Source organism: Falco naumanni, chromosome 8, assembly GCF_017639655.2.
Source record: "Falco naumanni isolate bFalNau1 chromosome 8, bFalNau1.pat, whole genome shotgun sequence".
Classification (NCBI taxonomy): domain Eukaryota; kingdom Metazoa; phylum Chordata; class Aves; order Falconiformes; family Falconidae; genus Falco; species Falco naumanni.
The window spans coordinates 26,419,718-26,434,380 of NC_054061.1; the positions used below are offsets into that span (position 1 = coordinate 26,419,718).

Here is a 14,663-nt window from a genome sequence, read left to right on the forward strand (position 1 = left end):
GAATAATTAGAGTTTGGTTTGGTTTATTGGATAAGATGGGATTTGGAGATAATATTGTTACCTGTTAATTGCTAGGTACACACTAAGGCTCTGAATCATGAAGAGGAAGGTACAAAAGCTGTGCACGTGAAGCAAATGCTTTGCAGTGGAGGAAAACAACTGCGCAGCCACGCTCCGGGTTCTTACAGCATCGCTGTGGTATTTGCCTTCCCATTAGCTCTTTAGCTCACTTTCCACAGTGCATTTTGGTCCTTACATATGGGGGTGTTGGGGTGTTTTTTTGTTGTGTTTTTGTTGTTGTAGTTGTTGTTCTGTTTTTGTTTTTTGGGTTTTTTTTTTCCCCCTCCCAGCACATGCTGTGGAATTTAAAACTAACTTTGTTAACTGTCATATGTAATATCTTTAATTTTGCCTTTAAAATATGGAGGGGTTTGTCGTGTGAGTGGTGGCGTATTTAAGGTAGAATATTCCATGCTTCTGCAGATTGCCAGCATTACATGCCAGAGCATCCTTCTGACCATGAAGCCCAACCACGCTTGTTCTATTAGCTGTACTTCAGAAGTATTTGTTTAGTTTTTTTCCTCAGATGGATAACCAATATGGAACATTCTGTCCACAGAAGTCTTATTAAAGAGGTTAGAGCATCCTGCTAATTAGGAAAAACTAATTAGGCAGATTGTTGCGCCTGTAACCAGAAGTTTATATTTTAATGGATTTTGAAATGCGTTATACTCACTTTTGCTATTGTAGAATACTTTTTTCTTTTAAATGTCTCCAAATAGGTTTTTTTGAGGAGATTGTGCACTCGGAATAAGAATGCAGTAACATTTTACTTTTTGAATCTCTTAAATATACAGGAGAATATATGCTGTAAAATTGGTGGAGTCATTAATTCATACCAGCTTCTTACTGTGGCAGTCAAAATTGTTTTGTTACCTTCCTGTTGGTAGATTTAAAGCTTTATAACTGCCCCAAAGAGGAGTTGGATTAAATTCATATGAAGAAACATTATAATTTGTGGTTGCATTAAAATTACGCTTAGATGGTCCACAAATCTGACAAATTACTCTTTGGCTACTTTAGGCTGACCACTGTTTCAGTGAATCTTGGGAAGTTTATTGCATTTGAAGCTGGATCTGACCCATTTGTGAGTGGTCTTGGAGTGCTGGACTCTTGATCTGGAAGCTGAAAAATAAGCCTGTTCTTAGCTGTGGGGTGACCTGCAAACAAAAGCATTGGGGTTGATTGGGTTTTCATGGTTTGCATCTTTAATTCCTGTTAGGTACAAATGAACCGGCACTGAGGCATGTCCTTGCTTTACAAGGTGTCATGTGGAAAGCAAGGGATGTTTGTGGCTGGTTGAGAAAAAGCCTGATTTGAGATACCCTTAAAATACATTTAAGATGGATTTCTCCTTCACTAACATCTACTTTTGAACTTTTTTTGACTTTTTCAGCTATGCCCTGTTGCTAACTTTAATTAATCTTAACCTTTTTTTCAGGCTTGTCATTCTGCATTTTGCAAAATGTTTTGGCTTGTGGATAAGCCGTGTAGCCAGGAGCTGTGGGCAGTGACCTGCAGTCTGTCTCAGAACCATCCTCTGAGATGGAATTCAAGATACAGATGTTGAAATCTGTGAGAAGAGGTTGGCGGCCATCTGGAAGTTGGCCATCTGCTCCCTCCTGCAGAAGCAGGGAACAGTGCGTTTGGGGATCCTTTCTTGTCACAACCTGAGTCAAGACGATTCAGAATCGTGTCTGCAGCCTGATGGGCAAATATTGGGTTGCCAGGTGCTTGGCACTTGGTGGTGTAAGGGGCTAGAAAGGGGAAAGTGGAGAAATACTTCTAGAAAAGCTTTAGAAACGGTCTGTATACATGGACTTCAGCAAAGCATGAAAAGGCTTTAGATCATATAGCTACAGGTCTAGTGGAAGAAACCGTGGAGCTAAGGGAGATGCAGCTTGCTGTGTTGATAGAAAACGGACAGAATGTCCCATCAGGGCAGGAGGCTTGCTAATTATTTTGCTAACGCATCGGGAAATACGCCCAGGAGATACAGACTTGGTACTATATGAAAGGAGAACTGTGGGTGCAGGAACAGGAGGATGGAGCAGTTGGGTCTGGTCCCCACTTAAAGGAAAGCCTTCCTACTTCCACTCCAAGGAGGCTCAAAAGAAGACAAAAATACTGCAAGGATTGTTCTTTGTGGTGTCAGCCTCTGCCACCACCAGACCTTCTATAATTGCTGGAGTGTCAGCTCTGGCTTTGGCGAGCGAGATTTGTGTGCCACAGCTGTGATGACCTGTGGATTCACACCCCTCCATGCTGCTGCAGTTTAGTCTTCAGCCTGAAATCTGGGACTATTATCAACCAGACGGGTCTAGGTAGTTAGCATGATGTCATGTCTCTTAAGCGGTTTATGGAACAGGGATGAAATTTATGGCAATAAATATTTTAGATTGTTTTTGTTTGGCTTCCTAAGGAGAAGAATTTCCTTAGGTGAGAGGTTATTTTGCAGGCGACTCCACTGTATGAGAGATCGATGGTTTCAGTGCATGGGAAGCTTCTCCCCCTTCAGTGTCATAGTTTGAAATTGATACTTGCACTTAACAGCTTTACAGATTCTTGTTTAATTACTGGTCATTCTTCTGAAGTGGATGACTCATTTAGCCTTCAGCCATCGGAGGTGTTCTGGCCCTCTGTATAACTTCACATACATATTTTTGCTCCTAAGAACCACAGAAAGGCCTGTGCATTTTTGCCCCTGCACATCTCATTTCCTGGGGTAATATAGAGAAAATGGGTCTGAGAGGGGGTATGAAATGAGAAAAGGCACGTTGTGAACAAGTTTGCATTGATCCGGGTGGCTGGTGGCGCATGCTTGAACACTGCCCCTTCAGTCATCCCCTGGGTGGGCATGCTTGGCACTGTCTTGTGGCCTGTGCTTAATATTAGTACTGCTATTATTAATACTGTAGTAAATTAATAAACTATTAGTCCATATTTCTCAATTGTTATTTCAGAAGTTATTTAATTCGGGTGGCAGGACAGCATGAATTTTCTGCTTCACCATGTTCCAGCATGGCAAAACTTAACGTAAAACTAGTTCTGCTTTAAGTGTCACCAGCTTTTCTGCTGGCATCCCAGGCTGTGTCCCCTTTGCTGTGACGTTGCATGTGTCCCAGTAGAGACCCACTGCAGAAATACCGGCAGACAGGCCTTTCCATGTCAAGAGATAGCACTCGGTCTTGTTGCGTTGAGATCTAAATAAATTTGTGCTGATCTCAATAAATGTGGATGTTTTGAACCTTGACTTCACAGTTGGGTGTTTTTTTCCCTGCTTTGTCAAGGAGGATGACTGTAGTTAGACCATGAGCTGATTACTGCCTGTATCAGATAATAATTTCTTAATGTGGGAGGAATATTAAGAAGAATAGATGTGAGTGGTCTTGGACAACTCTTTATGGAATGATGTTTAAGCACTGCTGTAAATAGGATGCATGTTCCCTTTCATGCCGAGTCTGATATAGCTCGGCTGTTGTGGGGTGAATATGCCAACATCCAGGACAAAAATCAAGAAGACCTTAGAAAACACTTGCAAAGCATATGGTGACTGTCTTTAAAAATTGTCATTATGCCTGTGATTGTCACCCTTAGATTTTAGGTGGGCAGTAGCTGGAGTTTGATTAAAGAACCAGTCCTACTTCTGTCTAGATGTTTCTCTGTGAAGTACCTCTTTGTTTCCCCACATCATGTGTTTGTCTTACGATGTGCCAGTGGCAAAGAATTCAGCGTTTGACTTAAAATGTGAAAACCTGCTGGTGTTTGAGTGTCCATGTGCCATGGCGAAGGGGCTGGTGGGAGGACGGGAGGTGGTACAGGAGGGGCGTTGGGTGGCCTGGTGGAAAGCCAGAGCATCAACGGTCAGCTAAACTGTCACTTTTCTTCAGAGAAGCCTGAATCATCATTAAGAAATGAAATGTCTCTTTTCAATGAAAAGACAGCTAATTTGATTGATGGTGGGTTTTTTCCCCACCAGTGACACTTTAAAAATAAATCAGGGTTTTTTGGGGGGTGGCTGTTAACGTTTGTTGAAGCCTCTTCAATATGCCAAAATAGATTTTTAGTATTTGGAGTTAGCCTTCTAAGATAAGACCTTGTAGAAGTATTTTGTGTGTTTATTTTTTTGGTTGGTTGGGTTTTTTGTAAGAGGTTTTTCTGGATTATGTAACTAAAGGCAGGGTGCTGCAAGTCGAGGTTGTATTTTATGGAGTGCTCTAAAGGCACGAGAGTCCAGAGGATGGTGGTTAGAGGGGTGGTAGTAGTAGGAAGGATAGTAGTAATATGTTTTTATTGGGTTTTTTTAGGGTGATGAATTCTATTTTTTTTGTGTAATGCTTTAAAAAGCCTTAAGGTTGATCTGCAATAGTGTATTATCAAAAGTTCTGTTCTTCTCATTTCGGTTGGTGGACTCTAGAATAGCTCTAATGTCATTCCCAGCATCTTTTCATAGGAACCTCCCCCCCCCCGCTCCCCAGCCCCCGGCTTAAATATTTTTAAGATGCTTTCATTATGGAAGTCCTTGAAATTAAGATTAAATTTATCCCCTCTGCCCGCCGCCCCCCCCCCCCCCCCCCCCCGATGGCATATGAATGTGCTGTTGCCTTAGTGGCTCTTCCCCATTTTGGATTATTTTCTACCTCTGCATATTCTGTGATTTCTTGTTAAAGTGAGTGACAAGATGATGTATGACACACTTGAGATGGTATTGAGCAGAGTATAGTTGGAAAATTGCAGTGATAATTTTCTTTTTACATCTCAAACTTACATGCCATTGAGGTAGGGGGGGAGAGGGGGAGAAGTGTAGTAGACAACTCAAGAAAAAGCATAAGGGGAAACCTTGAAAAATTACAGGGAAATTTCCATAACAGATACACTAGTAATGCTGGGTTAATAATGATTTCCTGTCATGAACTATTTTTATCATTTGCCTGCTCTCTGACGTGGCATTCTATTTAACATTTTTGAGAGCCATGTTTTAATCAGATTAAGCCCAAGGAAACCGATAGGTATCTGTTTGGCTCATGACTTCTGCTTCTGTTTCTGATTTAGTCACAAGACTATTGTTGCTGGAATCTTTTAAAACCTATTTTGCTTCCACTTGCAGCCGGCGCGCAACTTGCGGTGCGTGAGCCCGGAGGTTGTGTGCCAGGGATTTTGATGATATTCGCGCAGGGTGCATTATGGAATTATTTTGTAAATTAAAGAAGACTGATACAAACTGTGTCTTTTCCTCATGTGATTAAATACCTAAAAATAGCTATCTATCTTTAGGTTCAAGCGTAGCAATGCTTCTTAGGAAGAATCTCACCCAGTGCAGTGTGCTCGGAAAGGCTGAACATGAATAATGCTGTGTTCTGATCTACTTAAACAAAAATGCTTAATAAAACAGTGGATACTGTTGTATCATTTTTATATAGTGTGCAACATTAATAATACTTTCTGTACAAGACGTGTCATGAGGCTAAAATAGAAATACTTGTATTTTTCACTCTGATATTTTCATGTTGTTCAGCCATTATATTAATGACAGCAGAAAAGTTTGTGAGCAAAATTTATAGTTATCTGCTCCAATATTGTGGATGTCCTGCAAATTTAGGAAATGACTTTAAAAAAAAAAAAGTGCTGTATAACATTCAGGAGTATTGGTTGTGCTTGGATATTAGAGGACTTAGCACCTCGTTCACTGGTCTCAGCATCTGGGAGCATGGGGGAGGACCGGCAGCCTGGCTTTTTAAAAAGCTCCGTCTATACATGCTTTCATAATTTCCAGAGCAAAAAACATATCTAATGCCCTCTTTTGTCTATTGCAAACACAGATTTTTGCCAATACGGTAGAGTCTGTATTCAAGAGCTTGGTTTGTATTGTATCTTCCTTCAGTCTATTATTTATATGGTTGATGTGCTAGAAAACTGCGAGCCTAAGAATTAATAAAGGTTATTAGTTACTTTGCATAATAAAATTAGCTGACCTTTAAATAAGAGCATTTTACAGGGGATCTCTAAGTGGAAAAGTGACAGAATGCATTTTTATTGCGGTAGCCATTTCGATTGCTAAATCTTACAGTCACAATATAGAAAGTATGTGTTGTGATTAAATGTTGCTTCTTGACTGTGTATTTGCAGACAACAATGGAGGAAGTGGAATGTTTGTATTCAAGGCAGAATTTAACCCTTCGGTTACAGTTTCTTCTACTTCTCTTTGGTTACGTTTGAATGATGCCGAAAAAATGAAGGCGCCACTTAATTTTCTAAACCAAATCGTCCTATGGAAGCAACAGCAATGGGAGTTTTCTGTGGTTTTTATTAAGCGTGATTATATGCAGATTCCTTGAGTGCTCGAACAGACTGTCTTGGGTTGCTATCAGGCATACGTGATGTACGCCCTGTAGCTCATCACATGCAGTTCACTGTATCAGTGTGTTATTATTTATTAATCTTTCCAGTCTCTGAACTTGTCTGCCATTTTAAAGAGAGACTTACTATAAAATACAGTATTTCTCACAAAGTTTATGTGCATACCTTTTGTTTTTAAGTTGGGAACAGGATACACCTCATCTCCAAAGTAGCTAGGAAAGCAAATTTTCTTCATCTTTTTTGTTTTGTTAACACAGGGTTTGTACTAAATGACATTATTAACTGTGACATTATCTAGAAAAGGTCTTATAAAGGTTTAAGGATGCCCTGTATATGCATTGTTAGTTTTGAAACTGATAATATATATTATGATCATATTACGGTTTATATTTCAGGTGAACTTCAGTACAGCAGCACAAGCAAATCTGTAGTTTTTCAAATTTGACTAGGTCTTATAACATTTGTTGAAATCCTTGCAAGATATTCATCTATTTGTAGCATCATATAGGTCTGTCTCCCCATCTGTCTCTGTTTTTCATGACAGCGAGGCTCTGGTACTTTTTTTTTTTTTTTTTTACTTTAGTACTTATTCATTGAAGCCCACTGTAATGCTGTTTCTATCACAGTTATTTGTCCAACAACTTTTATTGATCATTTGTGATAAAAGATTTTTCATAGGGAGAAGTTTTAACCAACAATCAGTGAATTTGGTTTAATTAGATTTAGTTTTATACAGTAGGAAAAGTAATGTAATCAGAGCCCATTTACATACTATTAAATAAATAAATTACTGACATAGCATGGTGCCAAAATCTAAGGAACACTGGGGGGAAAAAAATGTTCTTGCTGAATTATTTTCTGCTAGGCCATGTTTATTAAGGTATTCATGCAACTTTTATATTTTAAAAGTAAGGGTATGAATCTAAGGATCAGATTCCCTCCAAATAAATCCTTATTTAACAGGATATCCCTGAGACTTTTTTTTTTTCCCCCCAGTATTGGCAGCCTGACTAAAATAGTCTCATCTGGTTTAACTAAAATCTTTGCATTACTTGGCAGTGGTTTCTTTTGTACGTGGTGCTTAGAGCTCATTGAAGCTCACGCGGTACAGGAAATGCAAATCATGCAAATCATCCTCACGCTGACGATGTACAGTGGCGTGATTGAGCAGCAGTACGTATGGCTCGTGGGCTGACCACATGAAAGAAGTCATTTAAAGACCAGATGAGCCCAAGCTGGGTTAAGTTAGACTATGTGTGAGCTTCAAAGCTTATAGAATAGCATCCTTTTTAAAAATAAATTTATTTTATTAATAACACCTGTGCAGAGTTCTTAAACAGTGAGGACATGTATAGATGAACATTACATTAAATATATGCCATACTTAAATCAGAAGGGCGAAATGGCTGTTTTTGTAGAAATTCAGGTGTGCGTTCATGTTGGTGAAAGTGGACCACAGGCTCTTGCGCTGCAAAAAAAGGCCCGTGCGTGTGTGTTGTCTGTAAAAGCCCAACTCTTCTCTGCCTTTCAGATAAATATGAAAATAAATGGAAGATAAAACGGAATTTTGCCTGTACGGAAGGGTTAAGAACAGGCTTTCTGTAAGTGCTGTTGAGTGGAGAGGAGAGGAAAGTTGAGTGCTTGCTGCTTCAAATTTCTCTGGTAACTTAGGAAAAAACCTTGTTTATTTTTTTCCCGTACTTCTGAAGAGGTCTTTCTGTAGTTTCGGGGCTGTAACTTTGCAGTAAAGCTGAGCCCTCACTACCTGGTGCAACTCTGAACCTCGAAGGTGGTGTGGTTGGGGGAGCAGATGTGGTGGGAGCCCTGGGCTTCATCCAGCAGATCCTGTGGGATGGGTGTGCAAAGACCCGTTAGGTATAACCTGAGTAAAGTCAATAAAAATTGCCAATAGAATATTAGAGCACTTTTCATATTAATTTTGCAATAAAAAGAGAGTGAATGGTATACCCTTGAAGACATTGCTACTTATTCTTAACTTTGGTAATACTCAACATGGGTGGCTGTTCTGCTTCTAGCAGGAGTCTTACTTCTTATGAGTGGTGGGTTTTTTTTTGTTTTCTTTTTTACAGCCCTCGTTCACTTCTCTTTGGTGTTTGGATGTTTTTAAAAGTTGAGATTCATTCAGATAATGTAACATGACACAAAGCTGGAAAATGTCAATCTTGAACTGTTTCTGTGTCATCTTGTTTAATTTTTACTTGAAACAGTAGCCCTAAGGAGGTCTTCAGTGGGACCGGTCAGCGTGCTGCACTGTATCACCCTGATGGATGTGATTTTTGGCTTTATATTTTGTCACTAGTGCCTTGCTCCTCCTTGATTTTGTCTTTTCTGCTAATACACAGGAGCAAGACAGAAGGAAGAAATTATTTTTTTATACTTTATCTACCAGATTGTTTCTTTCCTATCAAATCAGTCCACAGGCTCTGCATCAGAAGGAGAGAGGGAGATTTCCCGTCTTGTTGTTCATTTGTTTTTTTTTTTTTTCCTCCCCCTTCCCCTTTCTTTTAAGCACTAACTATATTCTTTAATTTTGTATTTGAAGTCAAGAGGAGCATTTCACCCTCACGGTGTGCTTGCAGGTTAGAGCAGCATTCGCACACAGCTGGTGCTCAGGGGGCTTCGTGGGGGGGTTTGGGGTTCAGCTGGGGCTGGAATGGTTAAATTCCTTCTCTATGGTTTGTTTGTTTATTCATTTATTTTTAAGCAAAGAAATAAAGGTGAGTGAAAGGATGGCACTCTGAAATCATCGCAAGATGCCGGGGAAAAGGAACATAGTAAATAAATAGTTTTCCTGAGCCAGTTTGTGGAGCCATCCCTTACGGGGGACATCCAGGAGCTTCTGGCACAGGCTTCTGGTCATGTGTGTATACATCCAGCACATGCCTAATGTTTTAGTGGAAGCAGGAATTTAAATCACAGATAATATTAATTCATCTTTTCTATGCAGTGCAAGAAATACCAAGGTGCAGGGGCTAACAGAGAGAGCAGAAAAGAAATTTTACTACTTCTATCTAATATAATTTAATGTAATTTAATATCCATTTCAGTGTTTGACAGGAAGTAAAGATTACTTAAATATTTGTACCTAAGAGCACAGGGCTGTATAAAGATTTTTGAATTTTAAAGTTAATTTGTTTCTTCCAGCAATATATAGAGATATATACAGAAAATTAATCCCATATGACTGTACAGCTACCAGTGCTCCAAAACCTTTTTGGAAATACTTTCGAAAGAACATCTCCGGTCATCTTGACAAATGGCTTGAATAAGGTTTCCTTTGCAGGAGTCTCTGGAAGGTTTTACGTGCAGTCCAAAGGCACTGCTGGAAAAATGGTGTTATTTGGAGACCTTGACCAAAACTCTTTCACTAAGCTCCGTTTCTGCAGATAGGAAAGCTTGTTGGCCAGCCACCTTGAACAGATTTTTAGCTTTCTGTGATGCAGAGATGCACAATCTTTTCCCAGTAACAAATAAGCTGTTGTCAACAATTTTCCTGGCCACAGTTTAAATAGCTTAATTCAGAATGCTTCACGTTTTTATGGTGGAATTTGACAGAAGTGCAGAAAATATATGTGGGTATAGGATAGATGCGTGTTATGTATGTGTGTCGTATATCTGTGTGTGCAGGCATGTGAACATATGTGCATATACATGTCCTATCTGTGCCTGAAAATATATCTGCAATTGCTATGTACAGTCTCACGAAGATAACATTTTATTTTGAGACATCTGTCAGATACTGTGGTGAGCAGGGTCCCTAAGATATAACAGTGGCGTGATCATGTACAAGTTGATTAAATCACTGAACCGTGACACTTGCTTATCTTCAAGTCTGGCTTGGGCTCCTGAGTTCACACTGTGGTCCTCATTCTCTTTGTGGCCCTCGATAAGCAAACTTTGGCCTCAGTTTCCTAATCTTAAAGATTAGAAAGAATCTAGTGTATTCTTCTGACTTTGTAACATATGACTTCAACCTGAGAGGCACGTATTTCTCTTGCACCTGCCTGGGGAGTAATGGATATTTAGCACTGGATGCTTTATTTCACGATAAAGGGAATTTAGAAGTTTCAGGATGTAGTAGTTGTGTATGAGATGTGTTGGGAAAACAGAATTTGTAAAATATCTGGAAGCCTAAAAGCATTATTATATATTATTTTATTATTGGATTTTTCCAGCTGGGGAAAATCTCAACATTTTGCAGTGTTGGGGTTTGTTTGGCTTACTCAGGGAAAGGATCCATGTTGTAAAAGTTGCCCAAATGTGACTGTAAATGACTAGTGTAGTTGTTAACCCTGACAAACTCTCAGCCAGGAGCTGGAGAACAAAAATGGGCAAAAAGCTTCAGAACTGTCAAATTCTCTCCCAGGTTTAGGATAGTCTCTCTTTCTTTGAGCTCCCTCCTGTATGCCTCTTGTTGCGTTGGTCCCTCGTGTCCCGTGGCAGGAGCTCCGGACTGCCTTGCTCAAGCTGCAAAGCTGTGACCCTCATATTCCTTTTCTTTCACTGGTGGCATTATAAATAAAAACCTGTTACGATAACAGGTGAAATAAAATGATGGGACATCGATACAGGTTGCACTTAAAATCTTGCTATGTAAATGGAATTAAAACAGCTTATGGTATATGCCAGGCATGATGCAAGTTTTATTTAATAAATATATGACTGAAGGGTTACATTCAATCCAAATGCTCTCCTTTGTGATCTTCAGCCATGTTTGTAGGGAAACCTCTCTTAAAGCACTTAAAGCTTAATTCAGAACAGACAAAACAATTATTTTTTGAAAGTCTGATGAAATATGTTTGGCAGCTTTTGAATTTAGGAGAGCGTCTCATTTCTTTGAAATCTCAATCCAGTCAATCCTTCAGCCCTTTCGGTGTAACCGTTCAAATCTGGTAGCGAGTATGGGCTTGGCTGAGTTAAAAAAAGTTCTGATCAGAAAGTGTAGCGGCTGGGAATGATGTGTAACAGGCAAAGACTGACATTTTCCTTATTGATAAGCCTTTGAGTACTGCGCTCTCTGCTGCCTCTGCGTTTTTGGTGAAGTGCTGGCTGATAAATATCTCCACGTGATTTGGGCTTTGGTCCTCCAAATACAGGTCTGGAGGCTCTTAAGCATTAAATAGCCTTGTTTTAATTTCTCAGGAAACAGAATTGTCATTTTGTCTTCTATAAGTATAAATGATGTATGTTTATGCACCAACGTGTGAGTGTTTCCTACAGGAAGGGAAGGAAGAAGACTGACACAGCGCAGTGGGGTTTTATAGCAGAACTATTGCATGAACGCAGAGCAGAAACATTTAAATAGTAGTTCTGATTGCCAGTTCACTGACTGCAGCGAGCAGTTTGCTAGGTTCATATTAAGGCAGGCAAGTTGCTGTATGCCACAGCACCAAATATTATAGAGGTGTGAAGGGCAGTTGGGAGAAATAAATATTTGCACTTTCCTAATATTTGATTAAGATACATTTTTATTTTTATATATGTGTGTGTGTGTGTGTTGTATGAAGGACTATGCACTTTGCGAATATCTATTAAAATCACTAAGTTATTCCTAATGTTCTGTAGTGCTGCCTGCTCCTGACAAACATCTGATACGGATCATATGCCTCTAAAAAGAGAAGTTCCTCGAGCAAAATATCCTCATGAAAACAGGTTGGAGATACTCACATTCTCTCGTTCGCTCTCACTCGCATGTTACATTTTGGCACGTTGTAGAAGCAGGTAGCATATCTACTACCTGCTGTTGAAAGTGTTGAAGATACTGAATTATTTATTCCATCTTCTGCACTATCCAAACTCGTTTTGGGTAGTTTGACACATCTCGGTCTTCCATATGGATACTTCATGGTGACAGAGTTGCCAGCTGCTCAGGTTTTATGACAGTCTGAGTTTTTTCGAGGACTGTATTAGTTTTCTGGGAAGAATCCTGCTTTTCCTGAGGTCCCCGTTCTTAGGCAGTAGTTATGCTTTGGTTTGATCCTCTGGACTGGGAGTTTTTTGGGGAAAATTAGCAAAGAGCTTCCATAAAAATATTTTTGTAAAGGATGATGTTTATAGATTGTGTGAGATGAAATCAGAGCCATGCTTTATTAGAAAAATGTGAAATCCATTTGCTAAGAAAACATAAGTTCCTTTTAGCCATAGTCTTCACAATTTTTAAAAACAAAAAGCATTTAGACAGCAAGTGCTTAAAGCAACAAAGACAGTATGAAATACTTTGGAGAGCAGGATTTTTGTGGGACTTGAAATGTAAAACCTAACCAGTCTGCTAGGACCCTGCTTATCTTCTCTGTTTTTCTGCAAGGTGACTGGGGCTTCGGTTGTTTTTAATTTACAATGTGGAAACCTGAAAACTGGGAGAAATTTGAGGTCAGCAAAACTTTTTAAAATTGAGGAAAACCAGCCATTGTTTTACCTTGTCATTCTTTCATTTGAGCATCTATTCATAGAAATCCTTCTAAAGGGAAACTCTTCTTATTTTGGTGGGTCTGTGCTGCACTGACGTTGATTCCCCTTCGGTGGGATACATCAGTCTCGCCTGCAGGGAGGTCCGTATGTCCATGATGCAGGCTGTCTCTGCTGTGTCAGCCTGGATCCAGGCTGGCACTGGATGACATGAAGTAATGGTCCTCAAAGTTTGTTGTTCAGATTTGCTATTGAATCGTAGTGTTGTTATGTGTAGTCTTAGGACTTTGTGTTGCTGCAGCCTCTTGGGCACGTTGCATTTTTCATGCCAGTCATTTGACATGTTTGAGTTTTCTCCAGACTTGGACAGACAAGATACCCAATGAAAGGAATCTGCAGACTTTAAAACAACAAATACTGCTATTTAAATGTTACCTAATTGAGTAGAACATCAGTTTTGCAAGCCTTTTTCTTTGAAAAAGTCTTTTCACCATCCGTCACTATGTCCTGCATATTTACCTGTGGTGAATTTGTTGCCTTCAGACACTATGTCCTTTTCTTTTTCTTGCTTCTGTTTTCTTGCTCCATCGCAGTATAAATTTGAGCAGTGTTAGTCCATACATCGTACATAAACCTTCCAGCAATGGCTACTTTTCACTAGTGGGATATTCTGATTTGCTTTTGTTCTGCTCTGATAAGGTGCTTTTGCTTCATTATTTAATGCTGACAAAAGGTGAGTGAGGAGGATGAGGATCATACAGATTCATGGCTTTCTTCTTCCCCCAATCAACAGAGCTATAGCTGCTTGGTCTTGACCTCTCCCTTCGTGGAAACAGAGGACGATGTAGCCCATGGTGAACAATCTGGCCACTAAAGTAAAAATGTGCATCTGTCAGTAATTAATTGAAGCCAAATTTAATTACAAATCAGGGAAAAAAACCAGTACCACACACTTCATAAAATTCAAGACGCTTCAGTGTTGTTGCCTGAAAACCAAAGCAATCCAAATAAAGTACACCCCTCTCAAAAGTCAAGAGTTTTATTTGTGAAAGGCTCTTTTTCAAGCTTACTTCTTGAAGCGAAATAGAAAAGTTGTTTTAATTAACTGTTTTCACATCCTTTTTGGTATCTTTCTGAGTTAAAGGTCATACAAAATAGAGGTAAGTGTGTAAGGCTAGTTCTAAACTGGTTATGTTGGCTGAGGATCTCACCACAAATTTGGATTCTGAGATTTGATTGTACATAAATATTCTGATCAGCTGGTTGTAATAAAGATTCAGAGGGCTAGGACAATTGAGAGCGAACCCCAATAATTTACAAATTAAACAACACATTTATGTAACCTCTTGAATTTTTTAAATGCGGGAGGTTTGCTGTTATTGAGATTCAGCCCTGTTCTACTTTTGCTGGATAACACTGATGGAGTCAGCAGGCTGAGACAGGAGGTTCTCAAAAATTCTGCCCCCCCGTTATGGGGTCTGGAAATCTGGATGGCATGAGGAGACACAGAAAGGGTGGGCCATGCAATAGCTGGGCTGGAAACACAGCCCCCTTCTGCTCCAGCTGTGTCAAACAGCAGATGTGCATGCAGGGGGGTGGGGTTTTTTTCGGGGTGTGGTATATATGGAGAAGGAGAAAATGCATTTGAGTTCTGGGCAGTAAATTCTTTTGGAAAGCATGACTAAGGTCTTTCATGGTAGGACCAAAAATTGGAACTGTAATCCAAAATAACATACTGTAAAATGAGGGAAGATGTATTTTTAAATGAAAATATCAAAAAATGGATTGGCAGTATGAGTTCAAAACAAGCTATTCATTTC

At 39.6% G+C, this 14,663-nt stretch overlaps 1 protein-coding gene across 13 annotated transcripts in view; it reads left to right on the forward strand.

Moving 5' to 3' along the window:
• The window catches only part of GTDC1 (glycosyltransferase like domain containing 1), a 184,418-nt gene that overhangs the window by 71,624 nt on the left and 98,131 nt on the right, over positions 1-14,663 (forward strand). The window contains exon 2 of one of the 13 annotated variants that reach the window (XM_040603003.1): positions 12,004-12,090. The exons of the other annotated variants lie outside the window; for them this stretch is intronic. The gene's annotated coding sequence lies outside the window, so the exon portion shown is untranslated. The remainder of the gene's footprint in view (positions 1-12,003; positions 12,091-14,663) is intronic. 13 annotated transcript variants of the gene reach the window in all.